The sequence below is a fragment of the Cololabis saira genome, chromosome 18 (assembly GCF_033807715.1).
Source record: "Cololabis saira isolate AMF1-May2022 chromosome 18, fColSai1.1, whole genome shotgun sequence".
Lineage (NCBI taxonomy): Eukaryota > Metazoa > Chordata > Actinopteri > Beloniformes > Belonidae > Cololabis > Cololabis saira.
The window spans coordinates 19,528,971-19,552,939 of NC_084604.1; the positions used below are offsets into that span (position 1 = coordinate 19,528,971).

Consider the following 23,969-nt stretch of genomic DNA (forward strand, 5'->3'; position numbering starts at 1 on the left):
AATATATTGAAGTGTCAGTGTGTTGTTTTTTTTCTTGGTCTACTTATCATTGAATATAAACTCCTAAGTATGTGTTCATGTGAGTGTGTGGAATGAGAATATAATTTTTGTCATTGTGTGTACGACGAGGGGGTGCTTTTCACGGCAGGGGTGCTGAATCCGGCACAACACCGGCTTGGCTGTTGGCTGCAGTAACCCCGACGGTCGTCGTGGCGCTAATGAGTCTCATTTCTTATCATTGCCTCAAGCTCCTTTAAACTGAGCACACGTTGAAAATCACAAGGGCTTTTATTTTGAAAAAACCTCCACGGGAAGTCGTGTTTTTTTCCCCAGTCTCTGCTTTGTGATGACACCGGCCATTCAGTAGGACCCCACAGAGCAGCCCTGCCTGCCGTAATTCAGAGAGCCAGGGCTCCCTCAGTTCCTGTTTCCGCCGCAGACCTCTCTCTCCTCAGCCTTGTGGAGCGACCAGCCCCGGCGGACGCTGCGTCGGACCTCCTCCTCCGCAGCGCCCTGCTCGGATGCCTCCGGAAGCCGGAGTGTCATGTGAAGGTAAGAGGAGAATAAAGCCTGATTTATGGTTCCGCGTTACACCGACGCAGATCCTACGCCGTAGGGTACGCGGCGACCGCGTACCCTACGGCGTAGGCTCTGCGTCGGTGTAACGCGGAACCATAAATCAGCCCTAACGGAGGGGTGGCGGAAACGCAGCACCCAGCCAGCTCTCTCTCTCTCCCCGCTGCGTCCCGGCCTGGTGACTGCGTCGCCGGTGCGGGTGAACCCGCAGAGCTGGGTCGCTGCTGGATGCACGGCTGCTTCTGCAGCCTCCTCACGTCCCCGCCGCTAGACGCGGGCATAGCCGAGCTGCTAGCTGAGCTGTGTATACGAGCCCGCACCGAGAAATACCCACAAAAATGACCTAATGAAAGCCATTTTTTTGGACGGGGCTTGTTTGTGTGTTGGTGCTTCCATCCTCTCCTCCGCCGCCCGGACCAGAGGCGGCTGTCTTATCTGGGGGGGGGGGGTTTGTTTTCAGTTTGCGGAGGTGTGGCTGGCTGGTGTGTGATCAGTTACTCTAAAGACTCTCATCAGGACACGAAGGAGGCACTTCTGTCTTCCAAACCTCATACACTCACAAACTTTACCACAGTAAATGACATGGTAAGCCCTCATGCAAGAGAGTGTGTGTGTGTGGTAGGTGTGTTGATGGAGTGCGGTGTGTCTGCTGGTGAGGCCTGAGGTTTAACCCCCTACACACACACACACACACACACACACACACACACACACACACACACACACACACACACACACACACACACACACACACACACATATGAAGGCGCATCCACCTTCATAGTGATGTCAGGACATCCTTCGTCCCCACAGACTGTTTAACTCCTCCTGAACTCAGTCACACACACACACACACACACACACACACACACACACACACACACACACACACTCACTCACCTCTGCCACAACTGGACTATATTTTATTTTGCACTTTATATGCTATTTTCTAACCTTATATTTCATGTTTAGTTTAATATTAATGTGCTTTTATTGTCTGAGTGGTTGTTTTTTATGTTTTGATGAGCTGCTGGACAGTTGAATTTCCCTTCGGGGATGAATATCTCCATCTATCTAACTATCTATCTCTCTATCTCTCTCTCTCGCTCTCTATCGCTCTCTCTGCACCTTTTCACTTTAAAAAAAAAAAAGTATATATGTTAATAAGAGCTGTCATTTGTCTATTTACTGTACAGTGAGTGAAAATAACAGAGTCAAATTCAAAGTCTTGGCCAAATAAACATGATTCTGAAATTGGCTTGTGACAAATGTGCAACTCACACTGGAAACTCTTCATGGGTGGATGCAGCATTGTCATGGTTTTAAAGATCCTACTTCAGTTGGGATCATGACTTGCTTTAGCATGGAAGTGTTATGTGACTTTTAAATATTTTAGCTTTTACCGTGTCAACCTCATACTGCTGCACCTTTCACTTAAAAAAAAAAAAAAAAATTGTATCTACGTTAATAAGAGCTGTCATTTGTCTATTTACTGTACAGTGAGCGAAAATAACCAAGTCGAATTCCCTGTCTTGTTTGACCTGACTTGGCCAAATAAACATGATTCAGATTCTGATTCTGAAAATGGCTTGTGACAAATGTGCAACTCACACTGGAAACTCTTCATGGGTGGAAGCAGCATTTTCATGGTTTTAAAGATCCTACTTCAGTTGGGATCATGACTGACTTGCTTTATCATGGAAGTGTTATGTGACTTTTAATTGTTTTAGCTTTTACCGTGTCATTCACTGTCTGTGGCTGACATTGCGAGACATTTCCGCTCCCTGAAACTGTGATCTTTCTTCAGTTTACAGTATATAGTCTGACAATAAGTGGTTACTGTAAAGCGCTACAATTATCTGAGACTTTGGTCTGCAGCAATATCCATCTTGCTGTCATTCAAGTGGTGGCGGCTGACCAGGTGGAAGTCTTCTCCTATGGACAACTAATTCATCATTAATGGTATCTTACGAAGTGTGCCTTGGTAACCGGGAGAGCAGATTGACTGAGTTAGTAGCCGTAATCCATTCATGAATAAGTCAGTAGCCGTATATATTGCAGTGACAGCAGTCTGGCGTGGCAGGGGAGCATGGTCTTGGACTCCAGTTGCAGTGACTCTGCCACGTCAGATAGACGTCTGTTTAAATTTGAACTGCTTTAAACAGTCGGGGCCCAATTATTTTACACAAAGCAAAGGGACTCACTCTTGGGCAACAATTTTCTTTGATCTGGGCTTTTGTCACTTTTGGACTGAACAGCCAAGTGCAAATAATTACACTGGGGCAGTTATTTCAAGGCTGTGTAATTTTGATGAAGTGGCTAAATCACACAGTTATGATAATACTCAGTGACCCATGCAGATTGGATTTTTTTTTTTTGTCTTCGAGATTCCCAACTCTACAAGTTGTGAGTCTGCTTGTGAAGTTGATTGCTTTGCAGGAATTGCGCATTTGTTACCATGCAGCTCCAGAGACACATGATATTGCATCTGTGATGTAGGAGACCCTCCCCCTTCCACCCTCCCCTCCTCACTTCAGTTAATCTATTTTCTTTCATTTCCTTCTTTCTCTCTCTCTCTTTGCCCTTCGTGCTTTCTCTTCCCTCCTTACGCCACTGTCTGTCTTCATTTTTGACTAATGATTTCATTAAACATATTAGTGTTGCTCTGCCAAAGACGTTGGATGCGGCGCAGCGGGCGAAAGAGGGTGGTGACTCATTTAATTGTTTAACCTGTATTTCAAATGTATGCATTCGTCACGTGGCAGGCACCATTTCTGCATGGTTTCAGTGCAGCAAGCCACGGCCGAGTGGAGTTTTATTTAAATAGCAGTTGGATTTGTTTTTCATTTCAGTTCAGTCTGCAATACCAGCCTGTCAACTGCACAGCAAGCGCCTCTGTTTGCATGAAAAGCCATTCTAATTTCAAGCATCACAGTGTTTTGGCTCAGTGTACAGTGTGTATAATGCTTGATATTGGCTTCGGTGTGCTGTGTATACATCCCCTTTCCCCTCTTGCTGTCCCAGATATATCCATATTTGTTTTTCTAAAAATGTCAGATGGATTGGGGTGGGTGGGGGGGCTGAATGCAGCTATGAAGATGACAAACACCACATTTTGAAGACATGTTCCCAGCGTTTGGGCCCCATGCTACAAGCACAAAGAGCACAGATGTGAAGAGACTATGTAAGACACAGAAATGCTTGTAGCGAGCTCTGGTAACATTGTTTGCAAAAGAGGAAGGCTCATCTGGAAGCATTGTTTTGTTGGTTTTGTTAATCTCCGTGCAGGGCATTTCAGTTCCAGACAATGAATTGTAAATAGTGCAGAGGCAATAGAAAAGAAGCTTTCACCTTTTGTTGTTTCAGTTAGGATGAAAGGAAAGACTTTAAAATATGATAAACAAAACCTACCCTTTAATATTAGAGATCTTGTTTCCCAAGATAAGACGGGTTAAAAAAATAATAGATACAAATGAAATTAGCTGCTTCCTGATTATGGTCAGGGAGAAGTTGCTGTATGAGACTGGTCTTCGTTTTTAGTTTTCTGTGTACTTCACCTTTTTATAGGTTTTTGAAAAAACTTGTAAGGTGTCAAAATAAATGCAATCTCTCTTGCTCTCTCTCTCTCAAATGCAAAATGCAGGGTAAAATCTGTAGGAATAACCTTCCTGCATCACTCCTCTCCTCCTATCATCCTGCCCGAGGGCCATTATTATCTGTATTGTAAGACAGAGTGTCTGTCGAGTGATTGTACGAGCCAATCACAGGGAGACTGTGAGGCAGGTTTCCATGGAGAATAGTGGACTGGCCCGTGAGGGTGCTGTAGCTCAGCTTGTGCCTGCTAGCCTCGTCCAAGCAGATAGCATTTTCTTGTAAGATAGGCCCCAGAAGCATTGTCCTATTGTGTCTCTACTGTCTTCTTGGCTGACTACCTGCCTTGCTCAATAGAACATGTAAAAATGAGGTGAAAGAAGGGAGTTGTGAATAGGAATTCAGTTGGACAGGCATAATAGGAGCTTCACTAATAGCTATGAGGCATGAGATTGGATTTGTGATCCAGGAACTGGATCTAGATCATATAACGTTTGAGCTTTTTTGTTGTTGAATAATCCTAAAGGCGTCTGTTCATCGCTGTTTCTGTTGACCAGTTTAAGATCCCGTCCTGGACTCCACTTCAGTGTGCTTCCCCAGCTCTGTTAGGCCTACAGGGAGGCTGCACAGCATGGAGCACACAGGCATCAGAGAAGATGTGAATTTGCAAGTGTGTTCACACTTATGTGTGCTTGCCTTTGACTGCATCTTGTGGAGCTGTTGCTAAGAGAGCCAGAGCTGGGAAGTGGATCTTATGACATTTCTTCTTGGCTCATTGGAGATATCCAGAAATAGCCATGTACCCATCCACATGTTGCATTTAGAGTCCCTCCTTCCCACTCTTTCTGCTTTTCAGTAGCAGATACTTGAATCCCTGTCGTGCATCATCTTCTGTGTGTGACTTTCCATTAATTTGGTTCTTTTTTTTTAATGAGTTATCTTTATTCTTCCTTTGTGTGAATGCATAGAATGTGAGGATTGAAAGTTTTATGCTCTTTCTCTGCATGGAGAAGTGAATTCACATGGGTATGAGCTGCAGGGAGAATTCTTAGCTCATCAGCAATTGCTCGGGGATTCACCGAGAGATACAAATAGCCCCCAAAATCCCCATCATACCTTCAAAGTCCCATGGTGCTCATTCGGGCTTGAAAATCAGATTTTCACCACCTGCTTCACATGAAGCATACTCCTTGTGACCTCAGCTACAGTTCTTAGGCTCTCCTAATTTTACCTCAAATTGCTTTTTGTTGCTTTCTTTCTACTTGAGGATTTCTGCAAACCACTTATAGTGATATCATTTGATTTTGCTCTTCCTCTCCTTTTGTAGTGCCAGGTTATATGATCTGATTTTTAAAATGAAAAGGAATTCATATTTTGACATTTGATCACATTTGGGGGGCAGATTTGTATTATAAAGCTGATTGTTTGGGTTCATTTTAGCTGGCATAAAATATTGTAAGTTATGTGGAGAGAACAATATTTGTCTTGGAGAGGCACAATAGCAGCTTCACCGATAGCTACAAGGCATTCGATTGGATTTGTGTAGTAACAAGATCTAGGTCACAGCATTGGAGCTTGTTCTGTTAAGTTTGGGAAACACCTGGGAAAGTTGAACCTGTTTAGATGTTCAATTACAGCGTAAAACCCAACATTTTCAATAAAATTGTTAAGATATATTTCCCGCTACTCCCCAAAATAAGGCTATATGTGTTGGTGCAACTTCCTGTTTTGAGTTAGAAGGTTTAGAAGCAGTGGCATGTGTGCTTTTCTACAAAGCACGATATCTAGCCTTGGGAGTATGCTGTCAATATGGTGTTATTTCAGGATAGAAAATACCAGCAAAAAGTGCAACATGATCATTTTGCAATGCAGCAGTGTTCAGAGGTGGCAAAAATGTTGCTTAAATAATATAAGCGACCCTATCAAGCATTTAGGGAGCTATTACATGAAAACGCACAACTTTAGTAATTCAAAGGGAAAGAACCAAACACTCAAGTTTGCTTTTCATAAATGAAAATTTTTTCCAAAGAAATAAGAAATGTCCAGAACAATGAAGGGTAAAACTGTGGAATATATTGTGCTAAATGAGCTAGTTCTCCTAGTCTCATTTAGTCCAGTTTGACCATCGTAAACCCACTCTGGTGGGCACCAAAACAACAGGACCAAGACCCTTGGAAAGACGTGGTCTTGATTCAAATCAGCTGTTAAATCTTTGGTTAGTTCTGTTGGTGAGTAAGAAAACGAACCAAAACAAAACCCAAAGCATGGCGTTGTTGGGTTATCGGATAACTTTCGTTTCTGAAGAATTGACTGAACTAAATCACACATCAGCTCACAGTTGTGTGAAGATGAATCACAGACAAAATGTGGAGTCATAAGGGGGTGTGGTCCATTATAGAAATCTAGTTGGATGACTATGTACACATCCAACTTTCCGCAACACGTATTAACAAACATCTCGTCATGGCTGGATTCCAACTGGCACACTTTCTGAATACACTCCAACACAGCACACTGTTCTTACATGTGCAGTGTGTGAATGAGTGCTGTCCCAATGTAAAACTGCTACTGCGGACTCCCTAAAAATTATAAATGGTGAACTTTCTTCTTTAGCTGCTTCACCCAAGTTGCCTCCATGGTACCCAGATGATTAGACTTTTCTGCAGTCATAAATTCCAAACAACATGGGCCCAGTTTTTCATGACGTGTGGCTAATCTTTCCCCCTTTTTGTGAGAGGTTAAACTTGTGCCGTTGTTGGTGCCAAAGATGTTTTTCCATCCTGTTTTTGACCAAAAAAACACAACAATCAAGTGTCCCAACACTTCCGGTATATGACATGTGGCTAATCTTTCCCCCTTTTTGTGAGAGGTTAAACTTGTGCCGTTGTTGGTGCCAAAGATGTTTTTCCATCCTGTTTTTGACCAAAAAAAACACAACAATCGAGTGTCCCAACACTTCCGGTATATCGACGATGGTGACTATTCAGGGTGTTGAGGGTCCCTCTCAATTTTCTGACTGTTTTGAATGCACCATTCAGGTTTTTGTGATGTAGTCTGTGATTGAATTATTGGAGTGAACACAGTTCACAGAGAGGATGTTCTGGTCTGGTTTGAAGTGCCTCATTTAGGTACACTTTTATTTTCCTTTGTGTGAAAATAAACTGAACAAAAGGCACAATGCTGCAAGTTCACACACTCATCAAGTGTTTTTACATCAGAGCAAAAAGACCAAAGAGTGAAAACATCCTTTTGCCCCTTAACCAGTGCACTGCCCTTTTTCTCTCCATCTCCTACTTTCTCAAACTCACACGACGCTGACGCAAAATGTGCTTCTGTGTGATCGTGTGAAGATCTGCTGAGACCCCTCTCCTTTCGTAACGTTAGCTTTAAGATGAAGTCACATTTCTCTTATGCTTCGTTGCTACAGCAACAGGAGACCACTTGCCCTCCACCTTATCTAACCTCACTTAGAACTTATTGACTTCATATTCACAATGCAGATAAACTACCATTCAGTGCCAACAATGGAAAGCTCAGTGCTCTCCATCTCTCTCTTTCTCTCGGCCGTAATGTGGAAAAAGCTCCCGGGCCAGTTATAAACTGACTTTGGTGCTTAGTAGTGAGATGTATTCTGCAAGGTGCAGCTTGGCTCCGCTAGGCTGCAGCTTTAGATGCCCAGACCAACCGGTGGCCCATGGTCCTGACTGACCATAATTGAGCTTTTTGCTCCCCTGCGCACACAAAGTCCATGTCTCGGGTAAGGATCAGACCAAACATGGAAGTGTGGAGGGATTTAGAGATGCTGCTAAAAATTCTTAGCTGCCTGACAAGATACTGTAAGTGTACTGTCTGGGTCTCAGGCTGTGCTGTCGGGGGCTTAGGCAGTGACACATCTAAGCTGAATCTGAATCTCCTCATGTCTCCAAGAGCTCTCTCTAGAGTGAGAGCTTCCTGAAAGTGCAGCCCACACTAGTGCCGTCTATGGCTGCATTGGACAAAGGCTTGGATGAGGTAGAAGAGGCAGATGGAGGGAAAATTAGGAGAAATGAGAGTGGTGTTAATTCAGACAGCTGCGCAGTTTGAGCACAAGCACACGTATCACCCACATCGCCCCCTCTTTCTCCAGTCCTAAAATGTAAAAACGATGACCAGAAGGCCAGATGCTGCACGTGAAGATCCATTCCACAAGCAGAACACAGAATCCCCACACGGCCACAAAGACTCACCGACATGGGAACAGAAAACAGCGTGATAAGCATGTCTGACAGAATGAGTGCATTTCCCACACTTGGGTAAAAAGGTTGGGATATTATTCTGTTTTCAACACCGAGACAAAAGCCACTCCACCTCTACCCGCACATGCTGAATGTCCTCTATTTAACCGGAGGTATCTGATTCTGTACCAGGTCGGATCGAGTGGCGTGCGTGTGACCTTTCCACAGGTCCAGAGACTATTCAGCCCTCAGGCCCTTAGAAAGTGGGACCATGTGATGAAAGGTGAACATTATCTTGGCTACAGGAAAGGGGCTATTTGTGTTACTCATGCCCAACCGGCTTCCTGGAGAGTGTGCTTTCCTTTTTGGGGAAAGCAGTGTTTGTGGAAAATTGCTGTTACTGTATTGATCCTCAAGGCGTAAATTCATCTCTGTGACCTCCATTGAGAGGCCGCAATGTTGGTTCAACTGCTCTGTTGGAGCTGGAAAACATCTGGTGTTTTGTGTAGTGCAAAGCCCCGACGCTGTGAGCCATCTCCCGTCACATGATTTGATTCCATCATGATTTTGATTCTTTTCCATGTGACAAAGCCATGCATCATAAAATATAAGGGGTGTTTTTTTTAGAAAACTACATTAGTGCCGCAACATTTAGTTGGTATAAATTAATATGTTCACTGTGAAAATCAGTTGACATTGAATTTTAGCATTGATGCATCGCATAAAACCAAATAATTCTTACAATCTCAGGTCTTTCCAGTTCAATGGCGAATGTTAATTTCTAACTAAAGATGTGTTCATAACAATTTCCTTTAATGAGTCAGATTCCTACATTATAATTTTTTATTTTTTTTTGTGGGGGGGAATCTAACATGCCAATTCCGATTTTCAGAGTCATCAACTGCATGCATTAACTTAATCAAGAAGGGAGAGAGGGCAGAGGCTGCAGATTGTGTGCATTACTGGATTTATTCTTGGCCTCTTTGTTTTTAGATTCATGGCATTGAGATTGCTCAGCAGGATGATGCTCTTTCATGTTTTGATTAAGTTTGATGTCTCGTATGTTTTTTTTTTTAATAGGTTTTTACTCCTCAAGTTTGTTTTTTTTCCCTTGTACGTTGTTTAAATTACTTTTTGTTAATTATAAATTTATAACTCATTAATATGTATTTAATTAAAATGCACTTCATACTCATATTGGGAAACTTATATAATAAGCTTTCTAACTGTGTTAACATGATGCGATTACTCATGTAGAATTAAAAAAAAAAAAAAAACAACAATTATATTTCACAATATTTTAAGCATTTTAAACTGATGCATTAACTAACAAAATAAATAAATGAACAAATAAAAAAATTCTGAGTTTTGCATATGATGCATGTGCTGAAGGAAAAAAATGATAAGCCAATTTCGGCTGAATTCAGTAATCAAAAGTGGCCAATTCCATTAACCAGCTGGCCAGTTGGTGCGTCTCTGTTTTTAACTGCAGTATGACAGGAAGTGCCGGGGGAAGAACAGCATCCATTGTCTGCCACGGTGACTGCATGTAACTTATTAAAGAAACGCATCATATGAAGAAATGTACACACACACACACACACACACACACACACACACACACACACACACACACACACAAACAACTTGACGTTCTGGGGCTTCTTGCTGTTACTGGGCCAGAGCTGCTAAAATATGAGTTTTTCTTTTAAATCACTGATTATTACAGTGTTTATTTTCCTGGGTGCATAAACTGCAGATTGTATTTGATATAATCTTTAATCAAATATATGAACTGTTAGTTGCCAATATGGTTTACTTTTGTCATATTGTGGATCCCAAATTTTTCATATATTTATACAATCTTTTTTTCTAGGGAACAAAATCTGGAACAGTGTGTTTGAGCGCTACATGCTTTTGCCATGGGGTCAGTCAACATGTATTCTTGCCTATGAGAAAGCCCAGCTGTGTGAGACTCCTCTCCCTTCATCAGAAAACTGTAACTTGGAGCAAAGCCATGTTCATATGTCCTTTTAATAACACGCAGGAGGAGATGTGGCAGGGTTACATTACTTAGGGATGCCCGTTAACTAAATGAGGGGGAAAAGGGGTGTTGTCATTTTCAAGACGTTTCAAAACCATGAAATGTTTTTTTTTTTCTCCACAGCAAAAGCTATGAAATGTACAATTTAAGAGTAAACAGATCCTTTTTTTTAAGGGATTAATGACTGCTGAAGTTGGCCTTTTAATGTATACCTATATACAGTTTTCTCTCCCAAAGATGAAGGAGCAGAGCCACTAGATCTGGGAAACAGGAACCCACCATCACGTTGGCATGTTTTTTTTACATCAGCTGCCATTGCAGTGACTTAGCAGAATACATTTAATATGATATGAAAATCATAGATGTAACTTGAAACATTTCTAAGAGCTTTCTTTTCAGAAGACATTTGGGCTGCATCTTATTGGACTTCCGTATTGGCCAGGAGACTCTCATTCCTTATGTCTGAGTTATCGATTGAATTATAAGATGGCTTAATAGTGCTCATGTTGCTGTTGCAAGCAGTGCATTATAGATATTGCAATCTTATTCCTGATGCTGGATTGTCAAAGATTCTTGCTGCTTGTGCAAGACACACTGTAGTTATTGGAGGTCAGACTGGCAGTTAATTTCAGTAATGTGCATGTCTTGTAAAAAGTTACATGTATTACACAAAACAGGCATCACTGGCTGCTTTCTGGTTTTCATCAAACAGGGATATGGATTTTTTTTTCTTTTTTTTCAGTTCCACATAACTCCTAAAATAAATAATTGCAGAGAGAAAAACGGATTTGTGATCTTGTTTAAATAGAAGCCACAATGTTGAGGGGAATTTGAGCTCTGCTTTGTTCTTTTACCCTCCAAAGTATACATTTTATGCATTGTTATATGGAGCAATGAATGCATTTATGTCCCTTTCAGCTGTTGTGCTGCTCCTTGCTCTTTTTGTACCCAATAAGTCAGGTAGTGGGCTCCCACACCTAGTCGGAGCACGCCCGTTATTACCGTCATTCCCTCTTTGTGCTTGAAGCAGAGAGAAGCAACGTGTACAGAAAGTAATTATGGTTTGTTCAAAGGTTGCTGGATTTTTTTTTCCCCTTGTGATATCCCCTCCCTTTTCTATATTCAATAAAAGTTACTTAAAGGGTCTGGAGGGGAAAAAAAAGAAAAAGCTGCTGAATCTACTTGGTGATAGTGTAAACCAACAAGCATTTCTCCAGGGCATGATTGTATATTGATCTGGTGTGTGCATGTGCATTAAGAAGGGGAAGCTGATGTTTGTGTGAAAAAAGTGTGTGTGAGAGAGAGAGAGCTGCAGCTATACAGTGGTAGATTTCACTGAAAAGTAAAAAAGTACCGGTATAAATAAAAATATGCAATTGGGTTGCCAGAGTTTTTTGGGCAGGATGCCCAAATATTAACATTGTGTGGGAAACCCTGTAAATCCTTTATCTACACCAGGATATAATCTTTTTCTACATAGTCCTACTTACTGACACAGTAAAGGATTATGTCGTCTCTGTTGTTTCTGGAGCATCAGTCAGATACAGTGTATAGTTTAGTGGGGACGATACAATTTTTACAAGCTGTGCACTGGATTTGTGCGGTGGATTTTATTTCTTATCCGTTGGTGAGGAATAAGAACACAACCTCACTAATACTTTCTTTTCTAGCCTCTTCTGTCCTTCCTCTTTCAACCCTGTCTGGTTAGGCCTGGTTCCTATTTTATTTACAGATTTCCTGTCAGATTGAGAAAATTGTTTTTATTAATAAACAGTATATTAGAAGTTGGCTGATGACTGGAAGTGATCTTTGTCAGCTTGATTGGCTCTTAGTTGTGAGCAGTTTATCTTCTGCTGTATAAATACTGTAATGTTTAGCTTCCAGTTAGGTAAATCAGCACTATTTTACCGTACTATTTTTGCCTGTGGAAGCTTGTTGATTCTCCTCCAGCATTTGTGAGAGCAGCTTCCCTGGCATTCACCTGTGGCAAAGCATTTGGTAAACCAGCAGGAGTTGATCTGCATCTGACATATAGTCTCAGAAGTGTTGCATCAACAGTGCCACCTCCTACTCTCGCGCTCATTTTTATTTTATTTTTTTTTTAAACGCTGTCGTGGTGCCACCTTCAATAAAGCCAGACTTCTCCTCATTGTCAGTGCTATCAATGCGGGGTGGACTTTAAAGAGCCAGCTTGGCAGGCACGGCCCTTGCTTTTAGCTGTGGTCTGGGAGAGCAATAAAAACATGCCAGTCTGATATAAGAGCCCCTAATGGGACTCAGTGTGATGACACAGCAGTGGAAGACCTATTATGCCGTTGGAGCTGTAAGACGGATGGGGGGGAGAGGAGGAAGGAGTTCAAAATCAAGGGACTGACCACATTTCCAAGAATGATGAAACATTGTTCACACAAGCAGCAGGAAAGCATGACAGAGACTAGACAGACAGCACAGAGTTGGTCCGAGCCAGTGGGATGTCTCCTGTCTGTCATTTTCCTGGAGCTAGTTTGATGAAGGGGGACAAGATGCTTGTGTGATGCCAGCCACACTACAATGTTTTCAAATATGCATCTGTAAAATAGCTGTGTGACAAGTTGTTTGAGAAAACGGAAAACAGCCTCTCCTTTCCTCCTTTTTTTTTTTCTTCTTTTCTTTGATCCTGTGACAACTGCATAGAATTGAAGTTGGCACATCAACTTTAGTGAAGCGCTTCACACAGCCACTGCGTCCTTTTCCTCCTCACTTTGATTTGAGGGGTAAATGAAGGATTATTTTAGATAAACCCACCGTTCTAAGTTGCCTTGAAACTCCTGGTGTTTGAAGAAGAGTAAAACTACCTGAACTGCTGTGCTGTCACATTAGAGGATCAATGAGGCAAGCCGCAACCCTGAAAGGCATACGAGTTCACTGCCATTCCACATGAGCAGAGAAGATGTTATTGAGGGCCAGTGCTGTATTTATAGCTGACACCTACTAATTTGAGAGCTGATTACAAAGACGCTATTGAACATCTTGTCAAAATGAGTGGGGAAGTTCATGGAGAGGGTCAGGCTTCATCTGCAACCTCACCCCTTCATTCAAACGCTGATCCAACTTCAAAATCTGAAATAACAAAACTTCTTTTCTCACAATCTCTTTCTCAATCACAGGAGCATCATCTGCCTCATTTGGTCTTAGATTCCCTCTGGCAGTCGGCGCCCTAATTGAGGCACTCTTGAGCCATGTTTATCACCGTGGCAACACTGCCCCGCAGATAATCATTGTCTGTGGATTAGCATAACAACAGAAAGGAGGCTTTGCTTTAATTCCACTAACACTGGACTGAGCTCCTTTGTGTTGGATAGCCTGCCGGGCTCGCCTTAACTCGGATTAGGAGCACGGGCCTCCACGTTGTGCTCAGGCTCCTGCCTTTTGGCCTTGTGTGAACTGGCCTTCTGACCTTTTCACAGTCATTTTTAATATTGGGAGACCTGCTTAAACTTGGCCATTGCAAAATCTCAGGGGAAAAAGTAGTTAGTAATCCAAGGTCAACATGTTTTCCCGCAAGCAAAGTGATGGAATACTGTCAATTCTCAATCATCAGGTCATGGGACTCAACTTCATGGGTTTTCCTGGTTCATGAAAACTCGGTCACAACCAAAATAGCCTCATATACAAGATGTGAAATGTTTTCAAAAACAAGGCAAAAAGTCCAGTTCAGAGCGTGATTGAACTTCTCGTGTGAAGAAAAAAGCTGTTCAAATGTTTACTTCTACATTTGCATGCAGTTAATGTTTTATTGAGATTGTCAATCTTGAGAAAATTGGAACAAGTGTCAGATGCCTTACCCTTACGATCGGGAATCGGGGTATCTTGAGATACTGTTTGATGATCTAAGGCGATTTGTTTAAAGAAAACTGCTTCTTTAATCCTTAAGATCATAAATTAGTAGACATATAAGCGCAATATAAAACATATGGAGGGGCGGAAGAAACTCCTCCAGATCATCATTAACAACATGACATTTCAGCGTTGAACATAACAGCATTGAAGTGGCAAGAAGGAACTTTCCTCACTGGCTGGTATTATGACACGTGAGTCACAACTGGTAGCAAGTGCGTGGTGGTTGGCGAGTGAATGGAGAGGTCGGTGTGTAGCATTAGTGCGCTCTGCTGTCCCTTCCTGATCTGATGGTGCAGAGGGGCTCCCGTGAGACTCTGTGTGTAACCACTCGTCTGTTTCTGCTGAGAGAGGGGAGCTGCAGTGCACAGACGTGGAGGAGTGAAGGGGAGAGTAAGGGCAGAGGAAGGAGCGAGGGCAGCCGCTGACCCCGAAAGCACACGAGATTAAGAGGAATAATAAAAAGCGGTCTTCGCAGCGCTCCCCTAATATGCGTGGTAATTTAGAGACGCTTCAAAAAGAAATGTCAGTGATTTGTGGGTGGGCACATCGACTGTGTGTATGTGTGAGGGAGAGACAGACATAGCAGTGCACACATCAGCAATCTCCATGGAGGATTCCTGTGGTAAAGCATTCTCGGCTTCTCGAGCAAACAAGTGGTGAGGCGTGCAAAAGGAATTTCAGGCCTTCTCAAAAAGATCACCCCACCATTACTAGGGAGCTCCTTTGTACGATTAGCAGAGGCTTTATACTCTCTCCGAAGACACAAACACACACTTCTTTGTCCCATTTATCTTAAGTGATGGCAGTTTCACACTTCTTCCTGCGGCTGACATTATCCAAGTATGTTATCCTTTGCCAAGCTTTTTTCCAGGCTGATTAGCTGTTTAAGGCTACCAACCCACCAGCCAACAGTTTGTTTGTTTTGTCTTTTGTTTTTTTTTGTTTTTCAGTTCAAAGACCACGCCGTCTCTGAATAGCCACTAGCTCCGGATAGCATTTCTCGTGGTTTAACTGTGTGACTGCAGTGGACTATTTTGAATGCCTAATAACCATCAGAACTGCAGGCCTCTTGTTTTCGCCCTCAGTGGAGAGCTGTTTACAAGTGGGTGAGCGGTGGTGGAGGCAAGTGGTGTGCAGCAGGCTGCTGGAGCAGGTGACATCTGTGACCCAGAACAACAGTGGTGGATGCCGGACACATGCTCCTTCCTCAAAGGCTACTGGGACTATTTCTGCCTCAGTGGGCTCCTGCCCACACACAGACATTATAAATACAGCTGAATGAATTCAGTTACTTTGGAATCAAAGTGATTAAGTATGACCTTTTTGTGTTTAAAAAAAAAAAAAAAAAAAAAAATGCTTTTAAAGACAAACTGGTTTCAGTCTGTTATAGTCACCTTCTTTTTAAACAGTTTGAATGACTCCAACTGTGGCAGGGTGTTCATCGTCAGATTTTTATATCTGTGGTCCAATCCCCAGCCTCACTACATGCCAAAGAGATGATCCCACATTTCTTTTGTAGCCCTCACTCTTCTTCTTTCTTTTGTTTTTCTTCTGTGGAATATGTGTTAAGGGGTAGAAGCTGAGAACTACTCTTATGAAGCGGGGCATGCCTTCAGGAACAATGGCTTTAACATAAAGAGACATGATGTGGTTTTGTTGAGGATCAACATCTTGTCCTCGATGGTGGTCATATCACCCGTGTGCTTTATATCAAACTAGACACTTCAACAGCTGCCATAATCCTTTTAGTTAGAATATTTAAACTACTTTTTTTCCCTCTTCACTTCACTCCACAGCCTCTGACAGTGCCGTTTGAACTGTGCCTCTGAGAAATCTCTCGCCATCCCTCTATAACAAAAAGAAGTGGGACACCCCTGCGCCCCAGAGGGGCTAAGTGGTGGGGGCAAGGGGTGAATTGGGATTGGACAGAAGTGTTCACCTAAAACGAGAGTGCTGTGTACTGCAGATTCAGGCTGCACAATAAATCATTTAAAAAAAATCACGATCTCCACTCAGACCCCAGGATTGAGTTGTCGTTGTCTTCCCCCTTAACCTATGACAAAGGCGCTTTAATGTCATCTGATTTATTTTGTGGAGCAAGCCCACCTGCACTACAGCAGTGCAGCTGACTTAGTGACTTTGACGCTATATTGAGTGAGTTTCCAAACCTCTAAAAACTAATCTGCTTGACTTTTTCAGTTATGCTTTTCACTCGTTTCTCAGCGAGCAGCCGGTGCTGCCGTGGCCAGCTCCCCCGTACCAAAGCGCTCTCAAGGTGACTTATTGCTCACACCGCAGATGCTCCCAGCTCTAGTCAGTCAGAGCTGGAGATGTTCAATCTTCCCCGTCCTGCAAATGAATTGCACATGCGCGCAGCCACCACTGGCTGATCCTGTACCGGCCTTGTTTAAAGTCTCTGGTACTGGCCTGATGGGACTGAATAACAATGAATTATTTTTTTATTCATTTATACTGAACAGTTAGTCTCATTAAGACACAGGGTGTCATATTAAAGTAAAGATGCACAGATTGTAATTTTCTTGGTTGATTCCTATTTACGTGCCAATATCAATTTAGCTGATTCCAATTTTTCTGAAATACTTTATCAAATTTTTTTTTTTTTTTTTGCATCATGATTTTTATTATTTTGGATATATTATATATAGGGCTGCAACTAAGGACTATTCTGATAGTCGATTAGTCATTGACTGTTGAAACGATTACTCAACTAATCGGATTATGAACTTCATAATTATTAAATGGATCTTATTTGCTTTCAGCTTTTACATTTTGAATGAGGTTATTTAAATGATGTGCTAGTTAAAAATAAAAGATGAAAAAGATGGACACTTTATTCAAAAATATGTCTTAATGAACTTTGCTGCTGATTGCCGTGGTGGCCACTTCCATAATGTTTCAGAGATGGGAAGGGAGAAAGAAGCCTCACCCTGTTGAAAAGAACTTTTAATGGCGAAAGCGGCTGAACGCTATTGAATTATGCAATTCTCGGCAGAGATACGAAGGAAGGCAATGCTATACTCTGCTGAAAGAACAATAGTAGTCACGTAAATCTGTTGGCCGCTATTTTTCTTAATTAGGTTGTTGTTGACAATGTCGACTTATCCTTGCACCCCAATTTCCATCCATCGTAAAACATCGTAAAAGAAATATTGGTTATAGTTATTTGTTGCTATGTATAACTTTTTTTTAAATATAGAAACGGTGGCTATAAATGTAGAATTTATAACTTGCTTACAATCAATAACTCTGGCCAGAATGAACTGTAGCTTCTCTTCAGTGTTTCCGAACCTTCTCTCATGCACATCCAGCTGTGGTTTTAGCAGTACACAGACCAACAGCTGAAGCAGAGCAAAACGTTTAATCAAAACGTTCCAAAGACGAGAGTTGATATTGTTCAAAATTATTTTATGCGTGTGTTTTTAATCCACCTCCAATGTTGATTACTGTACATAATCATATTGTACCACATCAGTTGAATTCATAACATTTTGGGGGTTTATATAAATTCACCTATATTTAATTCCATTCAAATCTTCTCCAACAGTGAGATGTCAGTTCTTTTTCCTCTTTTTAAGAGCTCTTTCTACTGCATTTGGCACCATCTGTGAATAGACCGTTACATTAACCAATCCTACTTGAAATAAAAAGCATGGAAATGTTTTTCTAGATAGTCTTAACCTTAACCTTTCCATAACACTTAGAGGGTAAAGCATTTAAAGCCTGTTTGCAAAGCAATGCAACATTTTCTTTTTTTAAAGAGATGCATATAAATCTAGCAAATAAACAGCATTTCATTGAATATATTTCCTAGTTAAATGAAAGTATCTTCACTGGGGTTTTTTTTTTGTTGTATTTTTTTGCATCGTCCATAAAGAATCTTTACATTAAGAAAAAAAACCTGCCACAGTCACACAAGCCACCCTGTTTCTTTATATTACTTGCTTATCTTTAAACACACAGTCTCATAAAAGGCAAACACCTAAAATGTAATTGCTGGACTGCAGTTTGAATATTAAGATGTCTTATCGTGGCCGATGCCGTAGCCGTTGCTCCTCTGATGTTAAACCCTCTACCAGTGGTTTTCAGTGGGAGCTCATTTGCAAAGGATTTGACTGCGTCTGTCCACACCATAGGCTAAACTTCAATATATCCTTCCAGACAAGGGCTCTTACTTTTGGTCTCCATTAGACTTCACATCCAATAAGGCTCTAATTCCACTTCAGATGAATTAGTATGAAGCTATTAATGTATTTATATTATGGAGCAAAGCATCAGTTAAGTTTTTGTTTGGTAGTCTGCTTCACCAATGGCTATTATTGTGACATTATTTACATTTCAATTTTTGAAAAAAAACTGCCAGAGAATCGCAATTCTTAGCAAAAAAAAATTGTGATATCCATTTTTTTTTCCAGCATCATGCAGCCCTCCTGCAGATAAAGGGCTTTAATTGTATAATTGAGTGAGGACTATATAGCCCATTAAACCAGTTACCATTTACGATTTAGCAGAAAAACAACACTTCGTGTTTATCCCACTGGGACCGGCACTATAGGAACACTGCCTTGTCAGCCTTTAGAGGCTGGGGCAATATGGGTTCAGTGATCAGCCTAAGCGCACCTCGGGACACGTGCGGGACTAGGGAATTGATTTGGCAACCAACTGTATCCACTGTCACGGCTGTCGTACAAACAGCAAAAGGTGCAGATGGCTAAACCATAGGATCATCAGCCAAAAAAAAACAAACTGGAGAGCTCATGTCATGCTTGTGAAAAATGTGCACATACACACTCGCAGGATAATCTAAACATGGACCTTAGTCAGAATTTACTGATGGGGGAGGCCTCGTGGTCTAATTATGAACGTGTTCATGTAGTTGGTGAAAAGGAAGGGAAACAAAGGACGGTCAGCTCAAAATACACACGTAACGGCCGCCAGGCGGCAGAAGAAGCTGTCGGCGCGCCACAGTAAAGGCTGGATTATGGTTCTGCAACAAATTGACGCCGAGCCTACCGCAGGTTGCGCCAGTCGCGCACCCCATGCCGCACGCCACACCGTGCCTGATGCGCACCTCCTACAAATTGTAACTACGTGTTGAGAGGTCGCAGACCGAGAGGGCTGTGATTGGTTCGCTTGGTAGCAACGAATTTCCGGTTCGGGTTCGTGAAGCAGTAGTGAACTTTTCAGCGCTCTTTTCTTCGTGTTCAGGAAAAGATCGCACCCCCCCAGCGCTCGCACCGCGGCGAAATAGAGTGTTGGAGAAGTCCGAAGGGTTCCCGACGGCGTCACGGCAGGGGTGTGTGCTCTGTGTTGGTGTAGCGCAGAACCATAATCCAGCCTTAATACACAAAGCAAAATAACAGTAAACACAACTCAACGTTAACCCCTTTAAACGAATTAATTGCCCAAACACAAGCCTCACGTCTCCCTGATTCTGGTTCTGGAGTGGCCGGTGGTGGCCTGAGGGTTTTAGGAGCTTCCCGGGTCAGTTCCGGGTCACGCTTCTGCTGGGGGGGTTTCAGTCCGAGCGGCCTTCTTGGTTCCTTCTCTCCTTCTAACTACTCGGCAGGTAAATCCTGGCCCGTGGGCGGCTCTCTCCCCCGACCGGGGAAGGAAAGAAGACGGGTTGATCCAGACGGGCTGGGGGGGCAAGAAAAGAGAGAGAGAGGTGCGGGATCCCACCGCTTTTATCCGGCGGGGATGTGGTGACGTCATCAGCGCCCGCCGGCTGTCCACTGTAGAATCACTGACCCCAGATCAGTGACTGTACGCGCGCTGCCTCAGGCGCCGCCTTTTGTTGACACCTCCTGGACTACAAACCCGCTGGGCTTGTTGTCTTTTCTTTCATTTCACAAACAAAGCGTCCGTTAGATGAAACTCGAAGCTGGTCTCAGACTGAGGATTCAGCCAGCTTTAAAGTCGAATTTCACATAATCACAAATGTTCACAAAAGTTCATAATCACATGACTGTGGCCCAACAGTACAGAATTTACCTTCACAAAGTCGCATTTAGATGACTGTTCATACTTGCTGAGTTATTAACCCATTATGTTTACCAAGCCATTAGCTTCTTGGTAATTGAACTGTTAATTAAAGCAGAGGCTTTAGTTTCCCTCAATTGAGTTTCAAACTCCCCTCACTGAAATGAAGATCATTATATACAGCAAAGGGCTGTTTTTTTAAAAACTCCACTTAAATTTCTCACACCGCTGTCCAATATAGTATAATATCACATGCCCATGGTAATTCACACTCTGGAATTTCCACATTAAAAATACGCCTTTCCTGCAATAAGTAAAAAGTTATTATTTTTTAATTTCTTTTTTATGCAGCTCTGCCCCTTTTATAACGCCCATCCCATCTCCTCCCCTCTTCCCAAGGGAAGTACATTTCTCCTTTGGTTTCTCTTTGAATTCAGATAAAGCAGACTCTCCCTCTGATGTCTCTCATCTTCTTATCTCCTGCAGTAAAGACCACTACTGTTTGTTTATAGGCTTCCTGCCAGCGCCCCCTCCCCCCTCCCCTTCTGCTCCTCAGGTGATGGCTAGTACCTCATCCCAGTACACAATGAATCAAAATGGTCAGAATTACTATAAATGCTGTAAGGAACTACCTCCTGACGCCCACTCTTCTATCAAAATCTCTCCTGTATACTATAGCTAGATACCCCCCCTCCACACTGCATTTTCTGTGAAGAGTATAGATCTGCTGCACTGTATCTCTGGCAGTGCAGTAGTCTGCTGGCTTACTGTTGTTGACAGAGCGGAGGGTGTGTCCGGTGCAGGCTGTTCTTGGCTGCATCAGGTTAATGCTGCTGGCTAGCACAGATCCAGCAAAACAAACAACATATATTATACTGGAAGAAGGGATGGTGGTTGAATAGCCAAGAGGACTGTTTGTGTGCATACTAACCTGTTTTTCAGATGTGTGTGTCTGTGCAGTGGAGTGATGCATAGGCTGCCCTGCAAGACCAGCTATAACCTAACTCATGACAATTGTTTTTGTGGCATTAAAGCTGAACTCGCCACAGGAAGAATCATGCACAGCATCCTACATTCACATTTGCATTTGTGCAACATTGTGTGACTTGTGTATGTGTAGTCTATAGCTACATTCAGAAAACGGTTACCTGTGGTATATAAGACATTTATTTGATTTAAGAAAAGCATGTGAATCATTGTTAACCATAAAATATCAAATTCTGATTTCACCTCTGCAGTGTTTCATTGTTTGGCTTGGTATTTTACTTAGAAATGGTCTGCGGTTCCACAATGCAAACTCTTGGTAAACCATCGTGTTCTGCACAGCCACTAGATCAATACATGATCACACACAAGGAAACATTCCTGGGTTACACCGTCGCCAAATAGATGTACGAGCATTTAGACTTCTTCACCTTTTTTTATCAGCTTTTCTTTTTGTAAAAGGCATTCAGCAACCTTTTTGAGCAAAACCTTAATTACTTCCCGTGTAAGCCAGTCACTTACGGTGCTCTTCTCTGGTTCAAGCACAAATGGGGAGACTTCATATCTGTGCATAACAATAATAGCTAAATGAATGTGGTTTCTGAATATGCACGCATAATGTGTTCAGCTGCATCATAGCTTACGAGACTGAATGTAAGTGAGGCATTTTCTCACCGTTGATGTGACGTAAATTACAATGTGTTATTTATTCGATTAACTTACTTCATTTATTAGTTGAGTTCAACCAAAAAAGTAATGGAGGGATTCATTTGAGAGTGATAATAAATTAGGTGCAACTTCCAATGAAATATCCATTAGTTTTTGAATGTTGGTCGGACAAAGAAAAATCTCTTTCATCCACCAACTGACTTAATTTTTCAGTTTTGAAAATAAGTTTAATTCCAGACTTGTTTGCCTGTATCCAGGTGTAAGTAGTTATTTTTTGCTGTTTACCCCTTTAGCCCCATTCAATCTCATTCATTTAGGATTGTCTCATGAGCGCTACTTGATGAATTGCAGGGTTCCCCTGTATGCAGGGATTGATAGAAGTGTTTAGGCTCTCTGAAAAATGGGCTCTGGTATTTTGGTCCCCTTTTCTTTCAATGATTTATAAGACAAGCAGCAGTCATTTGCAATAGTCTGATTCATTGGTGGACATTGTGAAGACTTCTCTAACAGTGAGATGCGGGTTCTTTTTCCTCTTTTTAAGAGCTCTTTCTACTGCATTTGGCACCATCTTTGAACAGACCGTTACATTAATTAATCCTGCTTGAAATAAAAAAACATAGAAAAGTTTTCTAGATCATGTCTTAACAGGCTTTTTCTTTCCATAACACTTTTCTTTCTTTTGCACTATGGGAATCAACTCTAATTTCAATGTTTTTCACAACCAAACTGTTTCAATAATAAAAAAAGTAGGAAAAAGAAGATCTTAAGACATTTTTATAAAAAATTATGGTTAATGAATGTGATGATGCCCTTAAAAATATAAGTAAAAAACGTAATAATTATACAAAGAGCTGACTGCAGAGTATTGGAAGGAGGGTAAAGCATTAAAAGCCTGTTTGCAAAGCAATGCAACATTTTCCTTTTTAAAATATATGCATATAAATCTTGCAAATAAACAGCATTTCATTGAATAGATTACGTAGTTAAATGAAAGTATCTTCACTGTTTTTTTGTTGTAGTTTTTGCAACGTCCATAAAGAATCTTTACATTAAGAAAGAAAACCTGCCACAGTCACACAAGCCACCCTGTTTCTTTATATTACTTGCTTATCTTTATACACACAGTCTCATAAAAGGCAAACACCTAAAATGTGATTGCTGGACTGCAGTTTGAATATTAAGATGTCTTGTCGTGGCCGATGCCGCAGCCCTTGCTCTCTGATGTTAAACCCTCTACCAGTAGTTTTCAGTGGGAGCTCATTTGCAGAGGATTTGACTGGTCTGGCCTGGCTGGTCATCTGTCCACACCATAGGCTAAACTTGAATATAGGGATTTGTTCTTTTTCTTTAACCTCAAATGCCTCTTTTTGTCTCCAGGAATCCACTGAAATTAATTTTCCAGTAGGTTTACTGCTTGCTTTAGGCTCTGTACATCCTTCCAGACAAGGGCTCTTACTTGACAAATGAATGTGGTGAAGGATTGCTGCTACTGATCCCATTTCAATCCATGGCCATGAGCTTGACAGTATAATGTTGGGAATTTTTACTTTCTTTTACATTTTTACAACTCCAAATCAAAAAAGGGCAGAATGATATGGAAAATGCAAAAAAAGGAGATAATTTTATTTATTTATTGCTCATAAGAGAAAACCTGAAATGTCATGAGGTCAATTCAATTTTATTTATATAGCGTCTATTACAACAGAAGTTGTCTGTAGGCGCTTTTCAGAGACCCAGAACATGACCCCCGAGCAATTATTACATAAACATAACATAAACACTGGCAGGTAAAAACTCTCCTATGGGAGAAAAACCTTAAGCCAAACAGTGACAAGAAAAACTCCCCTTTAGGAGGGAAGAAACCTCAAGCAGGACCTGGATCATGAGGGGGAACAGAGCAGGAAAAGAGAGAACAGACAGAGAGAATGAAGAACAGAGAAAGGAGAGACACAGACACAATGGCTAACTGGTGCACTACAAAGATGACTATATAAACAGATCAGGTCATAGCG

The 23,969-nt window shown here is 41.8% G+C and overlaps 1 protein-coding gene across 1 annotated transcript in view; it reads left to right on the forward strand.

The window, feature by feature from the left end:
* Positions 1–350: 350 nt before the first annotated feature.
* fut8b (fucosyltransferase 8b (alpha (1,6) fucosyltransferase)) overlaps positions 351–23,969 on the forward strand; it is a 105,779-nt gene continuing 82,160 nt past the window's right edge. The window contains exon 1 of the mRNA XM_061746851.1: positions 351–552. The gene's annotated coding sequence lies outside the window, so the exon portion shown is untranslated. The remainder of the gene's footprint in view (positions 553–23,969) is intronic.